Below are 20228 nucleotides of genomic sequence, written 5' to 3'. Positions count from 1 at the left end.
ACCAGAGGTCTTGAATAAAGTTTACTTCCTAGCAATCTAAATGAATTGAGAACTAGAAATACTACAGATTTGGTTTTTAAACAAAGCAAGGAATGAGTTGTTCAATAATTATTTAAATAATTAAAAACTCTTTATTACCCAATTAATCCTCATCTCTCTTTTAATGGCAATTCAGATCATATAAATTCTTAAGGGGGGGAAACTATAATACTAGTCCCAAAGAAAGAAAAAAGGCCAATAGAAACGTGAGAAAAATATTCAGCCTCATTAAAAACCCGAGAAAAGCAACTTAGTACAAGATAACAGCTTGCCTGTCAAATTGGAAGATTTTTTCTTTAAATAAAACCAAGAACTGATTAAAATGACAAAGTTTATTTTACACATATTTTACCACTATACTGATTAAAATGACAAAGTTTATTTTACACATATTTTACCACTATAAAATTATTTTTAAAGAAACTTGTGCAGATTGCTAAGGCTTTGCTGTCTCTTACTGAATACTCCTCCAAAAAGGTTTAGCCAATTCACATTCTCATCACCAGTGGGTGTTGTCTGTTTCTAAGAAGAGAGAGGAATGGGGGATTATTGCTGAAGAGGTATTTAGTTTTTGTTTGGGGAGATGAAAAACTTTTGAAAGTAGATAGAGGTCATGTTGCACAACACAGTGAATGTAAAGTCACTGAACCATACACATAAAAATAGTTAAAATGACAAACTGGTAATCTGACGTTACATTCACCATCTTGTGCAACACCACCTCTATCTACTTCCAAAAGTTTTTCATCTCCCCAAACAAAACTCAGTACCTCTTCAGCAATAATTTCTCATTCTTCTCTTCCACTATGCCCTGCTAACCACTAATAGACATATCTCCATGCATTGCCTATGCTAAATATTTAAGTGGGATTGTACAATATCTGTTCTCATGTATGACTTATTTCACTCACCATAATGTTCTCAAAGTTTATCAGTATGTAGAATGTATGAGAACTCTATTTCGCCTTATGCCTAAATAATAATTCTATTGTATAGATACACCACATTTTGTTTATTCATTCATCTTCTCATGGACACTTACGTTGTTTCCACCTTTTGGCTATAATAATTAACGCTGCAAAGAACACTGGTGTGCATGTATCTGAGTCCCTGCTTTCAAGTCTTTTGGGTATTGTTATGGATTGAATTGTACCACCCAAAAATATGTATTGAAATTTGCACTGTTCAGGGCCCTCTAAACAAATCCTGCTTGCAGTTCCAACTGTTCAAACCGGTCCAGGGAGACTAAGATTACCCACTTCTGATGCCAAACTGTGTGGTAGATAACAAATCTCATTCTACACGCCAGCTGCATCTTAAGAAATCTCAGCTTCCCTTCCCTGTTCATGTCTGACCCCAGGCGCCCATGTATCCCTTCTCTCTCATCCCCAACCATCTAGGGTCAGTGGGTACGAGCTGGAAGCTTGAGAGTCCACATGACTCCCTCTTCCTTCAGGCTGGCTGACTTCCCCTGCTCCTTTGGGTCCAATAATTTGCTGGAACAGAGCTCACAGGAGATACCATACCTGCGGTAACAGCTTTAACATAGCAAAAAGGATACAAATGAAGAGATACATACGGTGAGGTCTGGGAGGGGTCACAACACTGAGATGCCATGTTCCAAAGAGAGATATGGTACCCTCCCCTGTGCATGGTCACTAGCCAGGAAGCTCCGTAAGCCTCCATCTTACAAGGTCTCTACTGGCCTCACTCCATGTCCATGACAGATTACATCATCCTTACCCTTCCCCAAATTACCCATGTCCATTCTTATGTTGCTGGGCAGACATGCTATGGCTCAGATGAGATGCTGTGTTCACATCACCACTGCCTCTGGCTACCACCACGCTGCCCAAGACTTCTGCTCTGCCACCGGGCCTCAGTGGGCCTTGCCTTGCCAGTGACAATCTTCCTCCCCTGCAAAGGATCTTCCAACCCTCTGCCACTGGGCTCTTCTAAGCCTCTGGTACTGGCTCTTGCCATGCTACCCAGGCCCCTGCTGCCCATGGATGGGGGAGGTGTGCAACCCGTGTGGGACTCGCTCAGAACTCTCTTGCCCTACACGAGCAAGTGTTACAGATCTTTTAGCTCCACCAGCAACCCTTCTGCCCAAAGGCGCTCAGCTCTCGCTCCATGGGGTGGCAAGCCCACCTTAGCCATCTTCTGCCGTCTCTTGCCATCATCAGTGTTTGCTCTTTCTTCTGGGTCTGAGAGGTTCTCAGCACCGGGACCGAGGTTCTTGGTCCAAAGGATGTGCTCTTCTTCTTGTCTTGTGAACCTCTGTGGGGTTAATCCTTGTATCAGCAAACCCTATGTCAATTTCAAGGAAGGGCCCTCCTACCAGGACCACAGACTGACTAATCCTGTTGCCCTTGGTAGACCATAAATCACTCAATCTGCATTGTCCCATCCAATCATTTTGTGGGAGTTAAAAGACCATGGCTGGAAAGGCCATATAAAGCAATTCATTGCACCGCATGCCAACTTGTGCTATTTCTGTTACGACGACACTAGGTATCTAAGACAAGTATATATCTAAGAATAGAACTGCTGGGTCATATGGTTATTCTCATAGCTATGAGTCAGAGCTGACTTGACAGCAACGGGTTCGGGGTTTTTTTTAATGGTTACTCTATTTTAAGTTTTTGAGGAACTGCCAAACTTTCCGACAGCGGCTGCACAATTTTACATTCTCACCAGCAATGCAAAAAAATTCAAATTTCTCCACATCCTCGTTAACATGTTATTTTCCACTTTTCTGATAATAGCCAGATTAATGATGTGAAGTTTTATCCCATTATGGTTCTGATTTGCATTTCCCCAATGACTAATGACCTGAACATCTTTTCATGTACTTACTAAACCAAACATTGCCGTCAAGTTGATTCTGACTTATAGCGACCATACAGGACAGAGGAGAACTGCCCTGTAGGGTTTCCAAGGAGCAGTTGGTGGATATGAACTGTCTACCTTTTGGTTAGTAGCCAAGCACTTAACCACTGTGCCACCCAGGCTCCGTGTACTTATTAGCCATATGTATATCTTCTTTTGAGAAATGTCTATTCACATCCTTTGTCCGTAATTGAGTTGCTTCTTAGATGTTGTGTTGTAGGAGTTCTTAATATATTTGGGATAGTAAACCCTTTTCAGATAAATGGTAACTAAATATTTTCTTCCATTATATATGCTGTCTCTTCATTTTCTTGATAAACTCCTATGATGGCACATAAATTTTTAAATTTGATTAAGTCCAATTTATCTATTTTGTCTTCAGCTACTCGTGCTTTTGGTGCTATATCTAAGGATCCATTGTCAAAAATCAGGTCCTGAAGCTTTATCCCTACGTTTTCTTCAAAGAGTTTTATGGTTCCAGTTCTTATATTTAGGTCATCAATTCATGTTAATTTTCACTCATGGTGTGAGGTATGAGTCTAAACTCATTCTTTTGCATGTGGAGATTTAGTTGTCCTAAGCCATTTACAGTCGTGTGCTGCATAATGTCTGCTTGAGCAACATCCAACTGCACATATGTCCACGGTCCCAGAACATTATAAGAGAGCTCAGAAATCCCAATCAGAGAACAGGACATAGTAGACGTTAACACTTAAGGAACACTTTGAAACCACACAACGTTTCTGTGAGCATCACAAAGTAATCTGTACATTCGTTATTATAAACCATTCTATGTATTTAACTCAAATTGTTAACACAGGCTTTATGTCAGTCTGTTCTCAAGGGTACAAGTTGTCCGTAAGTCAGGCATTTCTAACTCGAGGACTGCCTGTATATACTATGGTGTTTGCAAAATGTCCAAATCGCATAACAGTCTATTTCACAGAACGTATCATGGATGTTAAGCAACACATGACTATTGAGGAGACTATTCTTTCCCCATTAAACTTGGCACCCTTGTTAAGGTGACAGCTGGTTGTATATGTGAAGGTTTATTTCTGGACTCTAAATTACATCCCATTGGTCTTTATGTCTACCCTTATATCTGTTCCACAATGTTTTGATTACTGTAGCTGTATACTATATTTTGAAATTGGGAAGTTAAGTCCTTCTAATTTGTTCTTTTTCAAGGCTGCTTTAGCTATTTAGGGCTGCTTGCAATTCCATAAGATTTTGAGGATCAGCTTTTCCATTTCTGAAAAAAAGCTATTGGAATATTGATAGGAATTGCACTGAATCTGTAGATCACTTCGGGTAGTATTGACAGCTTACCAATATTAAGTCTTCCAATCCATGAACTGAGGATGTCTTTCCATTTATTTTGGTCTTCTTTTATTTCTTTCAGTACTGTTTTATACTTTTTCAGTGTACAACTCTGTCACCTTCCTGATTAAATTTATTTCTAGGTATTTTATTCTTTTAGATGCTATTGTAAATGGAACTGTTTTCTTAATTTCTCTTTCCGTTTGCTCACTGCTGGTGTATAGAAACACAAATTAATTTTGAAGCCCTGTGATACTGCTAAATTCATATATTACTCTAATAGCTTCCTTGTGGATTATTTGGAACTCTGTATGCAAAATCATGTTATATGCAAATATAGTTTTAATTCCTCCTTTCTAACTTGGATGCCTTTATTTCTTTTTCTTACCTAATTGCTCTGGCTAGAACTTCCAGTACCATTTTAATAGCAGTAGTGAAAGCAAGCATCCTTGTCTTGTTCCTGATCTTAGGGTAAAAGCTTGCAGTTTTTCACCACAGAATATGATGTTAGGCATGGGGATTTTCATAAATGCCCTTCATCATACTGAGGAATTTCCCTTCTAATCCTATTTTCCTGAATGTTTTTATCACGAAAGGGTGCTCTCTCTATATCAATTGAGATGGTCATTTCAACAATGTGATGTATTACATAACTGATTTTCTTATGTTGAACTATCTTTGAATTTCTGGGATAAATTCCACTTGCTTATAATGTACAGACAGTCCCCGGGTTATGAATAGGTTACGTTCCTAAGTCCGTCTTTAAGCTGAACTTGTACTTAATCCAGAACAGGTATGGTTCCTATCTAAAATCAGTCAAATATGTGTCTTAGTATACAGTATATGCTGTATCCTTATACGCATTAAAAAAAAACTTCCAGATACATCTTTAACACAGTAATACAGTAATAATAATGTTTTGATGTGCGTCATAATGTAGCGCCAGTTTGTTATTATGAACTATTGTATGTACTTTGAATTTTTAATGTAAGGCTTTACAGGGGTTGGGTCTTAACTAAGGGTTATATGTAAATCAGATGTTGGTAACCTGGGGGCTGCCTGTATAAGTCTTCTAATATGCTGTTGGATTCACTTTGCTGGTTCTTGTTGAGGATTTTTGTACCCATATTCATAGGGGGTATTGGTCTAAAGTTTTCTTTTCTCATGGTATCTTTATCTGGCTTTGGTATCAGGGTAATGTTGGCGCTATAAAATGAATTAGTGAATATTATCTTCTATGTTTCTAAGAATTCAAGAAGAATTGGTGCAAATTCTTCTTTAAATCTTTGGTATAATTCCTCAGTGAAGCTGTCTGGTCCTAGACTCTTCTTTGTTGGGAGGTTTTCAATTACTGACTTGATTTCTTCATTTGTTATGAGTCTACTGAGATTTTCTTTCTTTTTTAGTCAATTTAGGTAGTTTGTGTTTGTAGAAATTCATCCATTTCATCTAGGTTATCTAATTTGTTGCTGTACAATTGTTCATGGTATTCTCTTATAATCCTTTTTCATTTTTGCAGGGTTGATAGCTATGTCTCCACTTTCATTTCTGATTTTCGTGATTTGTGTCTTCTTTTTGTTTTTTCCCTTGTCAGTCTAGCTAAAGGTTTGTCAATTTTATCTTTTCAAAGTTTTAGTTTCAACAAGTCTCTCCATTGTTTGTAGATATTCTATTTCATTTGTTTCGGCTCTAATCTTTATTTCTTTCTGTCATGGACTGAATTATGTCCCCCAAAAATGTGTATCAACTCAGCTAGTTCATGATTCCCAGTACTGTAGTGACTGTCCACCATTTTGTCATCTGATATGACTTTCCTATGTGTTGTAAATCCTACCTCTATGAGGTTAATGAGGTAAGATTAGTGGCAGTTATGCTAATGAGGCGGGACTCAACCTACAAGATTAGATTGTCTTAAGTCAATCTCTTGTGAGATACGAAAGAGAGACAAGGAGACCTCATACCACCAACAAAGCAAGCTGGGAGCAGAGTACATACTTTGGACCGGGGGTCCCTGTGTTTGAGAAGCTCCTAGATCAGTGGAAGATTGATGACAAGGACCTTCCTCCAGAGCCAACAGAGAGAGAAGGCCTTCCCCTGGAGCTGACGCCCTGAAATTGGACTTCTGGCCTACCAGTCTGTGAGAGAATAAACTTCTGTTTTTGAAGCCATCCACTTGTGGTATTTTGTGATAGCAGCTTTAGATAACTAAGACACCATCCTTCTGATAGCTTTGAGCTTCATTTGCTCTTTGTTTTCTCAAGGTGTAAAGTTAATTGATTTGAGATCTTCTTTTTTTACCATAGGTATTTACAGATATAAATTTTTCTCTGTGGACTGATTTTGCTGCATTACTTAAGTTTTACTATGCTGTACTTTCATTGCTAAGTTATTTTTTTAATTCTGCTGCTTTTTACTTCAACCCACTGTTTGTTTAATAGTGTGCTGTCAATTTTCACATATTTTTGAAATTTCCGGTTTTCCTTGTTATTGATTTGTAGTTTCATTCCTTTGTACAGGTCAGAGAAGATACTTTGTATGAGTTCATTTTTTTTAAATTGAGACTTGTTTTCTGACCTAACAACTACCTGGTCTATCCTGAAGAATGATGTCTGTGCACTAAAAAAGAAGGTGCATTCTGCTATTATTGCAGAACGTTATACACGCCTCTTAAATCTACTTAGTTTATACTGTTGTTCAAGTCCTCTCTTTCCTTTCTAATCTTGTCAAGATGGTCAATCCATAATTGAAAGTGGTATAATGAAATCTCCAACTATTATTGCAGCACTATTGATTTTTCTCCTTAATCCTCAATATTTTGGGGATTTTGCCTCATACATTTTGGGTCTCTGTTGTTAGTTGTATGTATTTATAATTGTTCTATCTTCTTGATAAGCTGACGCTTTTATCATTATATAATCTCCTTCTTTGTTTCTTGAAAGAGTTTTTGACTTAAAGCCTATTTTAGCTGACATTAATGTGGCCCCCTCAACTCTCTTTTGCTTACTATTTGCATGGAATATTTTCTCCAAACTTTCTCTTTCAACCTATGTCTCTTTGCATCTAAAGTGGGTCTCTTGTAGACAGCATATAGTTGGATCATGTTTGCTTATCCATTCTCCAATCTCTAACTTCTGATTGTGGCCTTTAATCCATTTCCATTTAAAGTAATTACTGCTACGGAAGGATTTATTTCTGCCATTTTGCTATTTGTTTTCTGTGTGTCTTATACCATTTTTACCCTTCACTTCTTCCAATATTGCTATCTTTTGTGTTTAGCTGATTTTTTGTAGTGAACTGTTGTAATTCCCTTATTTCCTTCTGTGTGTGTGTATAAAAACTAAAAACCAAGCCCACTGCTGTTGATTTCATTCCAAATCACAGAGACCCTATAGGACAGAGCAGAACTGCCCCCACAGGTTTCCAAGGCTGTAAATCCTTAAGGAAACAGACTGCCACATCTTTCTCTCATGGAGCAGCTGGTAGGTTCAAACCACCAATCTTTTGGTGTGAAGCCGAGCATTTTAAATACTACCAGGGCTCTATATATACCTTTATATATATTTAGATATTATGTGAATGTATGTGTGTGTATATATTTTTTTTTCTTTGTAGTTACCACAGGGATTATACTTAACATCCTAAATTTGTAACAACCTAGATTAAAATGATACCAACTGAACTTCAATAACATACAAAAACCGTTCTTATATTGCTGTTTCCCCCTTATGTTATTGTTGTGAGAAATCACTTCTTAATACATAGTGTAACCAATAACAAACTATAATTTTTTTTTGAATTTGCTTTTAAATCATGTATGACATAAAAAGTAGTTACAACTCAACATTACTAAAAAACTAACCTTTGTATTTACACATGAAAGCACCTTTACAAGAGATCTTTTTTCATCATATAGTTTGAAGCTGCTGTCTAGTGTCGTTTCATTTCAACCTGAAAGACTGTCTTTAGCATTCCTTTGAGGGAAGGTCTCCTAGTAACAAAAACCTCAGCTTCTGTTTATCTGGGAAGGTCTTAATTTTGCCCTTATTTTTGAAGAGCAGTTTTGCCAGATATAAAATTCTTGGCTGACAGTTCTTTCAGCATTTAAATTTGTCATTCTACTGTCTTCTAGCCTCCACAGTTTCTGTGGAGAAATGAGCACTAAATCTTATTGAGGACTTCTTGTATGTGACAATTCTTTTCTCTCTTACTTCTTTCAAGATACTATTTTAACTTTGAAATTTCAAAGTTTGATTATAATGTGTCTTAGTGTATATCTCTTTGAGTTTTTCCTACGGAGTTTGCTGTTTTGGACGTGTAGTTTAATGTCTTTCATCAAATTTGGGAAGTCTGCCATTATTTCTTCAAATATTCTTTCTGTTCCTTTCTGTCTCTTTTCCTTCTAGAAATCCCATAGTGCATATTTTGGTCTGCTTGATGGTTTTCCACAAGTCCCTTAGGATCTCTTTACTTTCCTTCACTCTTTTTTTTTTCCTTTTTGCTCTGCACATTTGATAATTTAAATTCTCCTACCTTCAAGTTCATGATTCTTTCTTCTGCCAGCTCAAATCTCTGTTCAGCCCCTGCCGCGATCTATAAAATTTCAGTTATTGTACTTTTCAGCTACAGAATTTGCTGGCTACTTTTTATAATTTTTATCTCATTGTTGATATTCTCATTTTGTTCATGTATCAATTTCCTGATTTCCTTTAGTTCTTCGTCTGTGTTTTTCCTTAGGTCTTGTAGCATACTAACACTGTTGTTTTAATGTCTTTGTGTATCAAAAGTCCATAATCTGGTCTTCCTTGGGAGTTTCTATTCTTTATTCTTTTGAATGTGCCATCCTTTCCTGTTTCTTTTTATGCCTTTTTTGTTGTTGTTGTTGTTGAAAATGGGATACTTAAATATTATAATGTGGTGACTCTAAATATCAGATTTTTCTTCTTTCTCGAAGTTTTCTGTTTGCTTTTTTTTAATTGTTGAAGACAGTGGTAGTCCATTTGTTTAGTGATTTCCTCTAATTATTACTGAAGCTGCTTTGCTGAATTTACATGCACATTGATGTCTCTGAAGCTTGTATTCAGCTAATGTTCTGATGAAGATTTCCTTTGTAATGCCAAGTAGGTGGGGGTGGGAGGGGTGGGTGAAGAGAACCTCCCCTAGTCTTTGCAAATTGGCCCTATATCAGGACCTCCATTAACACCTAGCCAGGACTGCACCAAGCCTAGGGATAGCCCAAGGTGAAAGCATAGGGTCTCCTCAGGTAACTTCTGATGATGTGTCCATCTTGCTCTGGGCAAGAGTGCTGCTTTTCAATAACCCCATATACATGGTGTTTTTGAAAGCCTTTTCCAAAAGAAACTCTCTCTCTGACCTATCTATGTCCTGTTTAAGTGCCTATTCTATGTCCTAACTGAACTCTTTAGTCTCAGGCAGCTACAGTCTTCTAGCATTACTCACTGCCCCTGCACCCTGTATGAGCTCCAAGAAGGCCAAACTGGGATAAGCACCTTAATTTTAGTCCTTCAGGCAGCCCCTAGACAGCTTAGAACAGAAACAAACAGAAATTTGCAAAAACAGCATGCTCTGTTCCATCTGGAGCAGACACCAGGCTTTGTCTCTTGCAGGCAGGGCCACACTGAGTTGGGGGACAGATGGGACACGGGTAAAAATCAAAGCTTTCCTACCATTTATGCATCACGTTTAATTGCTTCAGCACATACTTAGTTGCTGCAACCTTTTCACTGGTTTCCAGAGTTCTAGCAAATTCGGCTTTCAGTTTCTGCTTACTTCTTTTTTTTTTTTGGTGTTTTGCAGGGTCAAGTTAGCATGCAGCTACTCATGTTGTCATCTTGCTCCAAAATCAGGGGTTTTCTGAATCTTTTAATAGTCAAACATTTTTTTTTTTTTGGAGGCACTTCATGTGTCATCATCCTTGCTGATGGTCATATGGTCAATGCTAACTAGTCCATCTCTGTCAACATCACTTTCATGAACCTTAGGAAACCCTGATCTTTTGTAAGACTTACAAGTTTTTGTAATTAAATGTTTTATATAGAGATGACAGATTCACATACAGTTGTAAGAAATAATGTAAAGTGATTCTATGTACCCTTTACCCAGTGGCCCCCAATGGTAACATCTTGCAAAACTATAATAAAATACCACCATCAAGACACTGACACTATTACAATCTACCAATCTCATTCAGGTTTCCCTGCTTTCACTGGTACTGATACTTATCGTTTTTTATATATATAATTTTTATTGTGCTTTAAATTAACGCTTACAAATCAAGTCAGTCTCTCACATAAAAACTTATATACACCTTGCTACATATTCCCAATTACTCTCCCCCTAATGAGACAGCCCACTCTCTCCCTCCACTCTCTCTTATTGTGTCCGTTTTGCCAGCTTCTAACCCCCTCTACCCTCTAATTGTATGTGTTTTTGTGTATTTATTTCTATGCAATTTTTTTTTATTGTGCTCTAAGTGAAAGTTAACAACTCAAGTCTCTCATACAAAACTTTATATACACTTTGCTATTTTTTTTTTTTTTATATACTCCTAGTTGCTCTCCCTCTAATGAGACAACACAGGCTTTCCCTCCAATTTCTGTTCGTGTCCATTCTGTCAGCTTCTGATCCCCTATGCCCTCTCATCTCCCCTCCAGACAGAAGATGCCAAAACAGTCTCATGTGTCTACTTGATCCAATAAGCTAGTTCATCACCAGTATAATTTTTATCCCATTCTCCAGACCAATCCCTGTCTGAAGAGTTGCCTTTGGGAATGGTTCCTATCTGGGGCCAACAGAAGGTCTGGGGACTATGGCCACCGGGGTCCATCTAGTCTCAGTCAGACCATTAAGTCTGGCCTTTTTATGAGAATTTGGGGTCTGCATCCAATGCTCCCCTGCTCCCTCAGGGGTTCTCTGTGGTGTTTCCTCTCAGGGCAGTCATCAGTTATAGCCAGGCACCATCTAGTTCTTCTGCTCTCAGGCTGATGCGTCTCTGGTTTATGTGGCCCTTTCTATCTCTTGGGCTCATAACTACCTTGTTTCTTTGGTATTCTTCATTCTCCTTTGCTCCAGGTGGGTTGAGACCAATTCATGCATCTTAAATGGCTGCTTGCTAGTATTTAAGACTCCAGGCGCCACTCTCCAAAGTGGGATGCAGAATGTTTTCTTAATAGATTTTATTATGCCAATTGACTTAGATGTTCCCTGAAACCATGTTCCCCAAACCCCTGCCCCTGCTACGCTGGCCTTCGAAGCGTTCATATTATTCAGGAAACTTCTTTGCTTTTGGTTTACTCCAGTTGTGCTGACCTCCCTGTGTTGTGTGGTATCTTTCCCATGACCTAAAGTAGTTCTTATCTACTATCTAATTAGTGAATATCCCTCGCTTACCCTACCTCCCTCCCCCCTCTCGTAACCACCAAAGAATATGTTTTTCTCTGTTTATACTATTTTTAGAGTTCTTATAATAGTGGTCTTATACAATATTTGTCCTTTTGCAACTAATTTCATTTAGCATAATGCCTTCCAGATTTGTCCATGTTATGAAATGTTTCACAGTTTCACCACTGTTCTTTACTGATGAGTAGTATTCCACTGTGTGGATATACCATAATTTATTTATCCATTCATCCATTGATGGGCACCTTGGTTGCTTCTTTTTGCTATTGTAAACAGTGCTGCAATGAACATGGGTGTGCATATATCTCCTCGTGTAAAGGTTCTCATTTCTCCAGGATACCCAAGGAGTGGGACTGCTGGATCGTACATTAGCTCAATTTCTAGCTTTTAAAGGAAGCACCAAATCGATTCCCAAAGTGGTTGTACAATTTGGCATTCCCACCAGCAGTGTATAAGAGTTCCAATCTCTCCACAGTCTCTCTAACATTTGTTGTTTTGTGTTTTTTGGATTAATGCCATTTTATTTGGAATGAGGTGAAATCTCATTGTAGTTTTGATTTGCATTTCTCTAATGGCTAATGATCCTGACATTTCTTGATATATCTGTTAGCTATCTGAATGTCTTCTTTACTGAAGTGTCTGTTCATATCTTTTGCCCATTTTTTTTTTTTAAATTTTTATTAAGCTTAAAGTGAACATTTACCATTCCAATCAGTCTGTCACATGTAGGTTTACATACATCTTACTCCCTTCTCCCACTTGCTCTCCCCCTATTGAGTCAGCCCTTTCAGTCTCTCGTTTCATGCCAATTTTGCCATCTTCCCTCTCTCTCTATCTTCCCATCCCCCCTCCAGTCAAGAGTTGCCAACACACTCTCCAGTGTCCACCTGATTTAATTAGCTCACTCTTCATCAGCATCTCTCTCCCCTCCACTGACCAGTCCTTTTCATGCCTTATGATTTGTCTTCAGGGATGGTTCCTGTCCTGTGCCATCAGAAGTTCTGGGGAGCATTGTCTCTGGGATTCCTCTAGTCGCAATCATACCATTAGGTATGGTCTTTTCATGAGAATTTGGGGTCTGTATCCCATTGGTCTCCTGCTCCCTCAGGAGTTGTCTGTTGTGCTCCCTGACAGGGCAGACATCGATTGTTGCCGGGCACCAACTAGTTCTTCTGGTCTCAGGATAATGTAGGTCTCTAGTTCATGTGGCCCTTTCTGTCTCTTGGGTTCTTAGTTGTCGTGTGACCTTGGTGTTCTTCCTTTGCCTTTCTTTTGCCCATTTTTTAATTGGGTTATTTTGTCTTTCTGTAGTTTAGTTTTTGCAGTACCATGTAGATTTTAGAGATCAGGCACTGATTGGAAATGTCATAGCTAAAAACTTTTTCTCAGTTTGTAGGTAATCTTTTTACTCTTTTGGTTAAGTCTTTGGAAGAGCATGGGTGTTTGATTTTTAGGAGCTCTCAGTTGTCTAGTTTTTCTTCTGCATTGTTAGTAACGTGTTGTATACTGTTTATGCCACATATTAGGGCTTGTAACATCCCTATTTTTTCTTCCATGATCTTCATCATTTCAGGTTTTATGTTTAGGTCTATGATCCATTTTGAGTTTGTTTTTGCGCATGGAGTGAGGTATGGGTCTTGTTTCATGTTTTGGCAGATGAATATCCAGTTATGCCAGCACCATTTGTTAAAAAGACTGTCTTTTCCCCATTTAACTGTTTTGGGGCCTTTGTCAAATACCAACTGCTCATATGTGGATGGATTTATGTCTGGATTCTCAATTCTGTTCCATTGGTCTATGTATCTGTTGTTGTACCAGTACCAACTTGTTTCCCTACTGTGGCGATATAACAGGTTCTAAAATCAGGGAGAGTGAGGCCTCCCACTTTGCTCTTCTTTTTCAGTAATGCCTTATTTATCCAGGGCCTCTTTCCCTTCCATATGAAGTTGGTGATTTGTTTCTCCAGCTCACTAAGAATGTAGTTGGAATTTGGATTGGAGTTGCACAAAATCTATAGATTGCTTTTGGAAGAATAGACGTTGTTATAATGTTAAGTCTTCCTATGCATGAGCAAGGTATGTTTTTCCACTTATGTAGGTCTCTTTTGGTTTCTTGCAGAAGTGTACTGTAGTTTTCCTTGTATAAGTCTTTTACATCTTTGGTAAGATTTATTCCTAAGTATTTTATCTTCTTGGGGGCTACTGTAAATTGTACTGATTTGTTGATTTCCTCTTTGATGTTTTTTTGTTGGTGTAGAGGAATCCAATTGATTTTTGAATGTTTATCTTGTATCCCTATACTCTGCTAAACTCTTCTATTAGTTTCAGTAGTTTTCTTGAGGATTCCTTAGGGTTTTCTGTGTATAAGATTATCTTGTCTGCAAATAGAGATAATTTCACTTCTTCCTTGCCAATATGGAAGCCCTTTATTTCTTTATCTAGCCTAATTGCTCTGGCTAGGACCTCCAGCACAATGTTGAATAAGAGTGGTGATAAAGGTCATCCTTGTCTGGTTCCTGATCACAAGGGGAATGCTTTCAGACTCTCTGCATTTAGGATGATGTTGGCTGTTGGCTTTGTATAAATGCCCTTTACTATGCTGAGGAATTTTCCTTTTATTCCTATTTTGCTGAGAGTTTTTATCATGAATGGGTATTGAATATTGTCAAATGCCTTTTCTGCATCAACTGATAAAATCATGTGATTCTTGCCTCTGGTTTTATTTATGTGATGGATTACATTGTTTCTCTAATGTTGAACCATCCCTGTATACCTGGTACGAACCCCACTTGGTCATGGTGAATTATTTTTTTGATATGTTGCTGAATTCTATCGGCTAGAATTCTTTTGAGGATTTTATTATCTAAGTTCATGAAGGATATAAGTTTGTAATTTTCTTTTTTTTGCAGTGTCTTTACCTGGTTTTGGTATCAGGGATATGCTGGCTTCATAGAATGAGTTTGGGAGTATTTCGTACTTTTCCATGCTCTGAAATACCTTTAGTAGGAGTGGTGTTAACTCTTCTCTGAAAGTTTGGTAGAACTCTGCAGTGAAGCTGTCCGGTCCAGGGCTTTTTAGGTTGGGAGATTTTTGATTACCTTTTTAATCTCGTCTTTTTTTATGGGCCTATTTAGTTGTTGTACCTCTGTTTGTGCTGGTTTAGGTAGGCAGTGTGTTTCTAGGAATTCATCCCTTTCCTCTAGGTTTTCAAATTTGTTAGAGTATGATTTTTCATAGTAATATGATATGATTCTTTTAATTTCAGTTGTGTCTGTTGTAATATTGCCCATCTCATTTCTTATTCAGGTTATTTGTTTCCTCTTCTGTTTTCCTTTGTCAGTTTTGCCAATGGTTTATCAATTTTGTTGAGTTTTTCAAAAAACCAGCTTTTGGTCTTATTCTTTCTATTGTTTTTCTGTTTTCTATTTCATTGAGTTCTGCTCTAACCTTCATTATTTGTTTTCTTCTGGTGCCTGAGGGTTTCTTTTGTTGCTTTCTTTCTAGTTATTCTAGTTGTAGGGATAATTTTTTTATTTTGGCCTTTTCTTCTTTTTGGATGTGTGCACCTATTGGTATAAATTGATCTCTGAGCACTGTTTTCGCTGTGTCCCAAAGATTCTGATAGGAAGTGTTTTCATTCTCATTGGATTCTATGAATTTCTTTATTCCATTCTTAATGTCTTCCATAATACAGTTTTTTTTTTTTTGAGTAGGCTATTGTTCAGTTTCCAAGTGCTTGATTTTCTTTTCCCTGCTTTTCCTGTTACTGATTTCCACTTTTATGGCCTTATGGTCAGAGAAAATGCTTTGTAGTATTTCAATGTTTTGGATTCTGCTAAGGCTTGTTTTATGACCTAAAATGTGGTCTATTCTAGAGAATGTTCCATGTGCACTAGAAAAGAAAGTATACTTCGTTGCCGTTGGGTGGAGTGTTCTGTATATGTCAATGAGGTCATGTTGGTTGATTGTGACATTTAGATCTTCCATGTCTTTATTGAGCTTTTTTCTGGATGTCCTGTCCTTCACCCAAAGTGGCGTTTTGAATTTTCCTACTATTATTGTGGAGCTGTCTATCTCACTTTTCATTGCTGATACAGTTTGTTTTATGTATCTTGCAGCCCTGTCATTGGGTGTATAAGTATTTAATATGGTTATACCTTCTTGGTACATTGTCCCTTTAATCATTATATATCATCCTTATCCTTTATGATGGGTTTAACTTTAAAGTTTATTTTGTCAGAAATTAATACTGCCACTCCTGTTCTTTTTCGATTGTTGTTTGCTTGATATATTTTTTTCCATCCTTTCAGTTTTAGTTTGTTTGTGTCTCTAAGTCTTAGGTGTGTCTCTGGTAGGGAGCATATAGACAGATCGGGTTTTTTAATCCATTCTGCCACTCTCTGTCTCTTTATTAGTGCATTTAGTCCATTTACATTCGTGTAATTTTGGATAGGTATGAATTCAGTGCTATTATTTTGATGCCTTGTTTTGCGTGCTGTTGACAATTCCTTTTCGTCCTTAATTTTATGTGCTGAGTAGACTGTCTTTATATATTGTCCCTTTCTCATATTCAGTGTTGTTGATTTGTTTCTGCTGAGTCTCTATTTATTTCCTGTATTTTATTTTGATGAGTAGGCTAGTTTTTCTACTTTTTGGTTACTTTGTTATTTACCCCTATTTTTCTAAATTTAAACCTAACTTTTATTTCTTTGTATTGCCTTATCTTCCTCTCCACATGGAAGACCTATGTCTTAGTCTGTCTTTATTGTTTTACTGTTGTCTTCTTTTATATAATAACATTGCTTTTCCTGTTTTGAGCTTTTTTAAAAAGTCTTGCTTTGTTTCCTTGATTTCCCTGTGTGGATTGACTTCTGATTGCTCTGCTCAGTGCTCTAGTCTTAGATTGATACCTGATATTATTGATTTTCTAATCGAAGAACTGCCTTTAGTATTTCTTGTAGTTTTGGTTTGGTTTTTACGAATTCCCTAAACTTCTTTTTATCTGGAAATGTCCTAATTTCACCTTCATAATTAAGAGACAGTTTTGCTGGATGTATGATTCTTGGCTGGCAATTTATATAAGTCATCCCATTGCCTTCTTGCCTGCATGGTCTCTCCTTTGTAGGTGACTTTTCGTTCATCCCTAGCTCCTCTTTAAATTCTCTCTTTATCTTTGGTTTTGAATATGTCGTGGTGACTTTCTTTTAAAATCTACCTCATGTGGTGTTTGATGAGTATTTTGGATAGGTATCTTAACATCCTTAACGATATTAGCGAAGTTTTTTTAACGAGAAACCTTCAACAATTCTCTCTGTATTTTCTATTATCTCTCCCTGTTCTGGTACCCCAATCACTTGTAGGTTATTTCTCTTGATAGAGTCCCACATGATTCTTACGGTTTCTTCATTTTTTCAAATTCTTTTATCTGATTTTTCTTCAGATACATTGGTGCCAAGTGCTTTAACTTCAAGTCCACTAATTCTGCCTTCCACTTGCTCAATTCTGCTCCTCTGACTTTCTATTGAGTTGTCTAATTCTGTAATTTTATTTTTAATCTTCTGAACTTCTGATTGTTGTCTGTCCATGGATTCTTTCAGCTTATTAAATTTTCCATTATGTTCCTGAATAACATTTTTAATTTCTTGAACTGCTTTACGTGTGTGTTCCTTGGCTTAGACTGAGTATTGCCTGATTTCCTACCTGATGTCTTGAAGAGTTCTTTATATTAACCTTTTGTATCCTGCATCCGGTATTTTCAGGAAGGCACTTTCATTTAGAAGATCCCTTGGTCCTTCATTTTGAGATCTTGTTGAAACGATCATGTTGTTTCCTTATGTGACTTGATATTGACTGTTGTCTCCGAGCCATCTGTAAGTTATTGTATTAGTTTATTTTATGTTTGCTTACTGTGTCGTAGCTTCTTACTTTGTTTTGATATGCCTAAACAGGTGCTTGAGTGGGCTAGATTATGTTCACCTTTGAAGCTCTGATGTCCTGTCACCGGATGGCTAGAGCTGTTATCATTTATATCAGTCTAGGAGTCCATTCACTTTTCTTGTATTGATTCAGCTCAGGTGTCCAGGTAGCTGATCATCAAGTGGTGTGGTACAAGCTCTGTCCTACTGCCTTAGATGGGCAGGGATGACTGGTGTAGGTACCGGTATCTGGTTGCAGCAGGGAGTCATGCTCTGAATGAGGCAAGGTGCTGAGTATCATCCCCCAAGTGTTTCTGAGGAAAGTGCATCCCTCTTCCCTAGAGCATACAGGTGGGTGGGTTCTGCAGATGGACCACAGGCACCCAGAGTTTTTGGTTTCAAGGACTGCGAGGTACCTGTTATCCTCGGACCCCTGTCTCGGGTGTCTGGGTGACCTGAGTGTAGCCATCAGCTCTTAGGCCCCTAGTGTGGGTAGGTGAGGATCCTGTTTTATATAGGCAAAGCAGTGTCAAACATCAAATATCCATCTCTCTATCACACAGCTGAAACAGTTGTAGTCTGCCAACAAGGCCCTATTCTCCTGAAATAGGCCCACACAGGTCCATGTAGTGGGGAAAGGTACTCAAAGTCCATGGACCATTTATGCCTGGACAAGAGCCGCGTCTGTCCTGAGCTCCCCCAGTTTGTGGAGCTGGCAAATTATCTTTTCCCCCAACCACGAAGTTTTTCCTTCTCCAAGGCCAGGGGGATGGTTCTAGGTGCTCAATAGGTCCTATCTCAGGCACAGGGGAATCAACAGCTCCTGAAGCCGGCTTGGGGACGGGGTGGGGGGGCATGTAAAATATATGCAAGTACTTAGCTTTTCCCAAGAGCACCGTTCTTCCCTGGGTCCGGCGGTGTGAGTAGGCTGTACGGCTGGCTGCTTCTCCCTGAGGAAACTACGAATGAACACTAGTACTAGGCCACCACAGCTGCTCCCAGGAATGGTGCCTGAGGGCTCTCGGTGTTTCAGTTCTCGTAACTCCTCTCTGCTTCTGAACCATCTCTTCGTGCCCCTGCCGCTCAGTCCATTTTCTTACTTTGCCTTTGATGTGCAGGGCTCCTAGCTTGTCATAAATATAATCATTTCACTTGTTTTTTTGGGTCTTTGTTGTAAGAGGGCTCGCTGGAAGCATCTGTCTATTCCTCCATCTTGGCCCTGCCTCTTCTATGTAATCTTATCACATGGGTAGATTCATATATCCATTACTATAATGAAGATACAGAGCATCTGCAACATAAGGATCCCTCATGTTGCCCTTTTATAGCCACATCTACCTACTCCACTCTTCCCTTCCCTTTTGTAATCTCTAGCAAACACTAATTTGTTCTTTGTCCATATTATTTTGTCTTTTCAAGAATGTTAACAGTATATAACCTTTTAGGGTTGTTTTTTTTTCTCTCAGTATGATTTCCTTGAAATGCATACAAGCTGTTGAATCAACAGTTTACACACAGTTTGTTGCTTTTTATTGCTAAGTAGTATCGCATGGTATGCTACCATAGTTTTTTAAGCCATTCACCTTTGAAGGACATCTGGTTTTTGGCTATTACAAATAAAGATGTTATGAATTTTGTGTACAGATTTTTGTATAAAATTTCCACTTCTCTGGGATAGATTCCCAAGAGTGCAACTGCTGATTCATAAGACAACTGATAGCTTAGCTTTATAAGAAACTGCCTGTTTTCCAGTGTAGATGTATCATTTCATATTGTCAAAATATGCAGTGTATGAGTAATTCAGTAAAACCTGCAATTTTACTTCGTGACCAACACACATTTTGGTTGCAGTGTTTGCTGAGAATAGCCCACAAAGACTTGATACCTTGGCCTTGGATATATACTAATGTTAAGTAGAGGGAGATATCAAAAGAGGGACTAAGCCTTAAAATAATCTTTAAACCTAAAACCAAAAATATCTCCTGATGTCTTCCTTAAACCAAACAATAGTTTAGCATAAGTAGTAAAGAATGTCTGCCTTCAACACTGTGCCCTTCTTGAGAACTATTTATATGGGATCAAACTGATAACAGCAATTGAAAGATTAGATAGGACACTTAAAGAGCAGTGAGTTTATATTAACAGGAGAGGAAAAATTTGGAAAAGGAGGGTGAGAATGGTTGCGTAACTTGAAGAATGTAATCCACGTCACTGAACTGTACACCCCCTGTTGAACTGATGTATGTTCTGTTGTATGTATTCTCAAAAACAACAGAAAATAAACTAAAAAAAAAAGGAGTTACTGATTTTATTAGAAGTCAATTCACTAATAATTTTTAAAAATTTTATGACAATATGACATGTAATTTTATTAATGAAGAAATCTGAGTAATACTCAGAAAACAAAGATCTCCTGACATACCTTTTTTTGGGGGGGTAGTGGTAGGCATTATCTTAACGTAACAGTGATCTTACTATACATATTACTATGTGCCTTTTTTTACTTAACATGTCTTGGCCATTTTCCCCATGTCTTTCTTAGATTTTTAAATGGCTAAGCAGTATTCCAGAGTACGGGACACCACAATTTGATTATTTCTCTATTATAAACCTTTTGCAACAGAGTTCATTCTGACTCATAGTG

The 20228-nt window shown here is 38.0% G+C and overlaps 1 protein-coding gene across 2 annotated transcripts in view; it reads right to left on the bottom strand.

The window, feature by feature from the left end:
- Positions 1-20228, bottom strand: part of AKAP10 (A-kinase anchoring protein 10) — a 196493-nt gene that overhangs the window by 138058 nt on the left and 38207 nt on the right. The gene's annotated exons all lie outside the window — the stretch shown is intronic.

This window comes from Elephas maximus, chromosome 2 (assembly GCF_024166365.1).
Source record: "Elephas maximus indicus isolate mEleMax1 chromosome 2, mEleMax1 primary haplotype, whole genome shotgun sequence".
Lineage (NCBI taxonomy): Eukaryota > Metazoa > Chordata > Mammalia > Proboscidea > Elephantidae > Elephas > Elephas maximus.
Note: the sequence above shows the minus strand (reverse complement) of the source record. Positions and strands in the feature narration are given on the sequence as shown.